The sequence below is a fragment of the Gastrolobium bilobum genome, unplaced genomic scaffold, assembly GCF_033153095.1.
Source record: "Gastrolobium bilobum isolate Gb01-03AN ecotype WA unplaced genomic scaffold, APGP_CSIRO_Gbil_v1 utg165883, whole genome shotgun sequence".
NCBI lineage: Eukaryota > Viridiplantae > Streptophyta > Magnoliopsida > Fabales > Fabaceae > Gastrolobium > Gastrolobium bilobum.
Genome location: NW_026895945.1, coordinates 94,534 through 101,165, shown reverse-complemented (window position 1 = coordinate 101,165; position 6,632 = coordinate 94,534). Strand labels below are relative to the sequence as shown.

Genomic DNA, 6,632 nt, shown 5'->3' with positions numbered 1-6,632 from the left:
GCACAAGCCCTGTCAACATCTCCTGCAGCCTGAACATGCCTCTCAGATCTGACCTGAGTCTGGGGATGATGAGCCGTCTCAGCCTCGCTATTCTACCGAAGGCCTGTACACTGCATCCCAAAGTCTAGAAGTAAATTTAGGGTCCCGATCACTAATGATACTTTCAGGAACACCATGAAGTTTCACAATCTCTCTTACATATATACGAGACAACTGCTCTGTGGAGAAACTCGTTTTAACTGGTATGAAATGTGCAGACTTTGTCAATCTGTCAACAACTACCCAAATGGAATCAAAACCAGCCAGAGTTCTCGGTAATGCTTCTACAAAATCCATAGAAATACTAACCCATTTCCATTCCGGAATATCCAAGGGCTGCAGTAATCCAGAAGGTCTCTGATGTTCAATCTTAACTTTCTGACATGTCAAACACTTACTCACAAATAGAGCAATGTCTTTCTTCATTCCCGACCACCAGAAATTCCGTTTCAAGTCTTGGTACATCTTGGTAGCACCAGGATGGATAGTGTACTTACCCATGTGACCCTCAGTTAATACCTCATCTACCATCTGACCTTTTGGAACAATGATCCGATCCTTGTAAAACTTAAGACCGAACCTATCAGTGGACACAAAGTCCTGCTCTTTCATAGACTGAATCTCTTCATCAAGCAATTGAGCTTCTTTAATCCGCTCAACTAATGAATTCAGGACTACCGTAGTAGTCAATACATGCGGACTATCTTCTATATTCACAGGAATGTGGAGATCCCTGAATTTCTCAATCAAATTATACTCGGAAATCATCAAATTGGCCATACCAAGCGCCTTTCTGCTTAAAGCATCAGCTACTACATTGGCTTTACCAGGGTGATATTGCAATTCAAAATCATAATCCTTCAGAAATTCCACCCAACGGCGTTGCCTCATATTTAGCTCCTTCTGATCAAACAGATACTTTAAACTTTTGTGGTCACTGTAGACAATAAAATCGGCCCCGTATAGAAAGTGTCGCCAGATTTTCAATGCGAACACTACGGTTGCCAACTCAAGATCATGTGTCGGATAATTCTCCTCATGCGGTTTCAACTGCCGAGAAGCATAAGCGACCACCTGACGGAACTGCATTAACACACAGCCTAACCCAAACTTAGAAGCATCACAATACACCACAAACTTACTTGTAGGATCCGGCAATATCAATACCGGAGCTGTAGTCAACTTCCTTTTTAACTCTTGAAAGCTCACTTCACATTCTTGGGTCCAATCCCTCAATAAAACGCCTATAATATCCAGCCAAACCAAGAAAACTCCTGATCTCTGTAACATTTTTAGGACGTTCCCATTCTACCACTGCTTCAATCTTGCTCGGGTCCACTGCCACTCCTTCAGATGAGATGACATGGCCCAGAAATTGTATCTCAGAAAGCCAGAATTCACATTTTGATGGTTTAGCATACAACTGATGCTCTCTCAGAATCTGCAAAACAACCTTTAGATGCTCAGAATGCTCTTCTTTACTCTTTGAATATATCAGTATGTCATCTATAAAGACCACCACAAACTGATCCAGATAGGCTTTAAAGATCTGATTCATATAACCCATGAAAACGGCTGGTGCATTTGTAAGCCCAAAAGGAATAACCAGATACTCATAGTGCCCATAACGGGACCTGAAAGCTGTCTTCGGAACGTCATCCGGCTTTACCCGGATCTGATGATACCCGGACCGGAGATCAATCTTAGAAAATACAGTCGCACCCCGCAACTGATCCAACAAATCATCTATCCGCGGCAAAAGATACTTATTCTTAACAGTAACCTTGTTCAACTGCCGGTAGTCTGTACATAATCTCATAGACCCATCCTTTTTCCTAACAAAGATCACCGGGGCTCCCCAAGGAGACACACTCGGCCTAATAAAATTTTTTCTGGATAGGTCTTCAATCTGCTTCTTCAATTCAGATAATTCTAGAGGTGACATCCGGTATGGGGCAAGAGAAATAGGTCCCACACCAGGCAATAAGTCAATTGCAAATTCAATTTCCCTCTCTGGAGGAAAGTGCGGAATCTCATCCGGAAAGACATCCTCAAATTCAGAGACAATCGGAATAACAGAAATTGGCTCCTTGTTGACGCCAACCAGACCTCCCAATAAAACATACCCGGAATCTCCTTCCTTCAAGGCCTTTACCACCCGAAGTACAGACAAATAAGGAGACTCCTTTTCTTCATCATAAGATGAGACAGAAATGGTTTTACTGCAGCAGTCAATCTTCACACAGTACTTGGACAACCAATCCATCCCCAGAATTAAATTCACAGAAGCAAGGTGCAAGACAATAAAGTCGGCAGAATATTCCCTGCCTTCATACTTGAATTTCACATTTTCACAAACATAGTCTTCATTAAAAACTCTTCCCATAGCCGTAACAATACGCATAGGAGTTTTCATTTTTATCACATGCAGACCAAATGCTTCAGCTACATAATCAGCAATAAAAGAATGTGTGGCACCAGAATCAAACAAAACACTAAGCATTTCATCACGAATAGAAATCATACCTCGCACCAAACTAGCTGACCTCTCAGCCTCTTGCTGAGTCACTGCATATACTCGGGCAACTGGAGGTGGGAGAGGTAGAGATGGTTCCTCAACCACAATAGGAGCCGGAGTGGCCTGAATAGTAGAAACCTGTCCCCCATTAAAGGGGCAGTCCCTAATAAAATGCCCAAGTTGGCCACATGTGTAACACAGTCTTTGCTCTTTTCTGCAAACCCCTGCATGAACTTTACCACATGTAGCACATAGAGAAGCAGGCTTAATATTTCCAGGCTTAGAATTTCCCGCCTTTTTGAACTTACCATCAGACTGTCTAACCTGCAACCCTTTTCCTTTAGAATTCCCAGAGGTGTTTTTTGGACCAGAATTAGGAGCAGATTGGTCCTTATGCTTCCTTCTGTAATATTCTTGAATATTTTTACACTTTTTAACAAGTGCAGCAAAAGTATCAAACGAGTCACCTGCAAGTTTTTCAGAGATGTTATCATGTAATCCTCTATGAAATTTAAAAATCAAGTCATCCTCTGTAGGTGGAGCTCTCTGGAAATGAGAGTATTTGGCCAGCTTATTGAACTTATTCAAGTATTCATCAATAGACATCTGACCCTGCTTTAGTTCTTCAAATTCACCCTTCTTCCTTATCCGGGCTTCAGCCGGAAAGTATTTCAGCAAGAATTGCCTTTCAAATAAAGGCCAGGTAATAGCATAACCCTGACATTCCAAGGGCAGACGGGTATTTCTCCACCAATCAGCTGCATCATTCTGCAACATATAAGAAGCATACAACAATTTCTGCTGATCATCACACTCCATGACAGTAAAAATGCGATCCAATTCTTCTAACCACTGAATTGCAGCAATAGGATCAATGCCTCCTTTATAATTTGGTGGTGCATGTTTTCGGAAGGCATTTAGCATTCTTTCTCTTTGCTCTCTATTAGTGGCTGGTTGTGCCACACCACCCCTGTGACTAGATTCTTCATTCACATCATGATTTCCTTCACCCTCCACAACAATGGGATTTTGAGGAGGAGGAACAGGCTGTTGTGGTTGTGGCTCAGGCTGTGGCTGTGGACCTTGCCCACCCGCCCTCACCTCAACCAAGAGTAATCTCATCATTTCAATATTCGCCATTCTGCTTGCTGCCATCATTTCTTGATTGGCCAACCTATTAGCCTCTAACAGATCTTGATTTGCTTTCATCATCACTTCAAGCTCTCGCTGCCTAGCTGCAGCCATATTTTGTTGCATCTCAGTTAAGGCCATTATCATTGGATCTGGCTGTGAAGTATTTCCCCGCTGGTTTAGTCGGGGTCTTGCCAAATCTGCTAATATTGGATCGGTCGGGTCAATAGGAGGATCAGAAGTCCTTCTTGGGCGAACCATAATTCTGCATATTTCACACAAAGGAATGAGTTAGCTACGCTCACACTCGGTGATCAGACATGCATATCATAGTATTCCAAGAAAACTCAAGAATATGACAACCCGAACAGTTCATGCAATATTTCACAGGCTCTTCTAGAGAAACTGCTCTGATACCATAAATGTAACATCCCCGTCTCGAGCCGGTTCAATTAACATACATATGATAAAACAGAAAACAGCGGAAGACTTAACTTCTGACAATACGAGCTAACTTTTTTTTTTCTACTTTAATTCTGACTCGGGGTAAACGAAAATCGGGCAGAGTTTCCTCTATAAATCGGACAACTGGGGATTTTCCAATCCCACACAGAAGCATTTCCTGATAAACAGTTTATACAAATATAATCAAATTCCCATCCATGGGCGCATGCATAACTTGGCTCAGTGCCACTATATCTAACAGCATGCAATCCAACACGTAAACATATCTGAATACTACCTCATCACATAACGTGCCTGAATACCCAAATGTACATGCATCAAAGCGACAGACGTGTACAAAACATATACAGGCCATATACAAAATAAAGGATCAATATCATGATCCATCAAATGCGAAAATACTAAAATACATCAAACACTCCAAAAAGGTAGTAGCCTACAGCCACTCAAAATCCGATCTCTCAACTGCCTCAGCCACGTGTCGTGTCCCTGCCTAGTGAGGACTCACCGGGAATCTGGGCACCTGAAAATGTGTCCCCAAAGAGGGGTGAGATTACAAATCTCAATAAGCTCCAGGTTTATAGAGAATTCTCCATACCCCTGGCTCACTCCTGCATGAAAGTCAGATACAAAGTATACGAATACAACATATAACAGATATCATAACAGAACAGAGCATATATCCATATCATATCAGAGATGTGCGCCGTCATTCCCAAGGGAGGACCCCAAGCGGAAATCAACGCACGTGTTCCCGAGGGAGGACCCCAAAGCGGAACCAGACATATCAGAGGAGTACACCATCAGTCCCGAAGGAGGACCCCAAAGCGGACGTCCGGGTACTATACAATCAATGGCCAGAGATTGTTACAGAAATCAAATTACAGAAGTCATATCAGAGCAAAACATATCATGTTATCAAATAACTCTATATGAATGCATCTATACAAAGCATCTAAATCACAGTCATACAGTCCAACCATAGTTCACTAACCATGGTGGAGCACTCAAGCAGGAAAAGACTCCTTAAACATAGAGCTTACCTCTTGAAGCTTTACCAATACGCTTACTTGTGGAACAAGTTACTTTTATCGCTTCAAGAGATTTCCGATCCTTCTCAATCCCTAGGCACACCTAGAGAATAATTTACAATGCATCAATAAAATGATGCAATACCATAATTATTTCATAAGCATACATTTTATCGCTTATTTTCCTTTCTTTGCATTTTTGCCAATCCTATGCCAATACACAAGTCTAGACCTCTTTATAACCGTTGGTGTTCTTTAATTTAATCAACCATTCCCTTAGGAATTTTCAACATAAATCATGCTATTTTTCTTCAAAACTCATCACCTTTATACAATTTATTTCAACACATTTTATTTAAAATAAAATGTACAAAATATATCCCTAAATACCCTATAGGTCGAACACTATAAGGAAATAGGCAAGGGTTCTTTTCTTTTTAATTAATGTAACTTACACATACAAATGTATGTTTCCCTATTATTTCAACTTAATGTTTGGACATCAAGTCCTTCCCAACACCTCAGGCCGAAGTGTAGGATCCAAAATACATAGGATTTTTCCCTTTTGGCCTTCTCACTAATTTCACCAATTCTATTCTCTCTCAAGCACCTTAGGCTCTCTTAATACATCATATAAATTTTTTGCCCAATGGTCCCTATTCAACCTATCATGGCCGAACTTAGGGGAGTGCAAACCAAGGGAATTTTTCTTCATTTAACACATGTTGATGTTTCTCTTCTACACTAAGACTTCCTATACAAAACAAGCCATCATAATTTTCAAGTTTTATACTACTTTCTTTCTCACCCACACATGCTCACAAATTCAAAACATAGATCACAAAATAAAATCATAGGATTAGAGTTTTGTTACCTCTAATCACCTATCCAAAACCTAGAAGACATTCACCAAGAGAATCTCCATCAAAAGCTCCATTTTGCCTTCTTGATGAATAGTGCCACGCAAAGGGGGAAGAGAATATCTCCTCACACAAACAATGATAGTTCAAACTAATGGTGGGAATGGATTCATTGGACCTTTTCCTATGAGTTTCATGTGTAGCATAAAGCTTTTTGATGATCAAATGAGTGAGAATGGAAGGAAGAAAGAAAACAAAATGAAACCTAAGCCAAACCTTCCATGTGAGACAACCACGGGAATGACGAGAAGAATGAAGAAAAGCAACGCATGAGAGAGAACTTTAAAGGGAGTTATGGCTTTTATAAAGTTAACTTATTTTAACTGGGTAAAGGTTTATCTATCTACACACCTCCATTCATTACTAAACTTTGCACACTAGTCCAGAATATTTTTATGCTAAAATTTATAATTTTACTTTTTACTTTCGGGTAACTTTATTTACCCGCATTTTTACTCCTTAACTGTCATTTTAACTCCTTTTTCACCAAATGTGACTTTATTTCTTTTACTTCTAATTATTCTTCGA

The 6,632-nt window shown here is 40.4% G+C and overlaps 1 long non-coding RNA gene across 1 annotated transcript; it reads right to left on the bottom strand.

Moving 5' to 3' along the window:
- Positions 1-4,416: 4,416 nt before the first annotated feature.
- On the bottom strand, positions 4,417-6,632 carry LOC133296914 (uncharacterized). Its single transcript, XR_009749574.1, has 2 exons — positions 6,059-6,632; positions 4,417-5,287 (listed from the first exon to the last, which is right to left on the bottom strand). It is a non-coding gene; the product is annotated as an uncharacterized LOC133296914 (long non-coding RNA).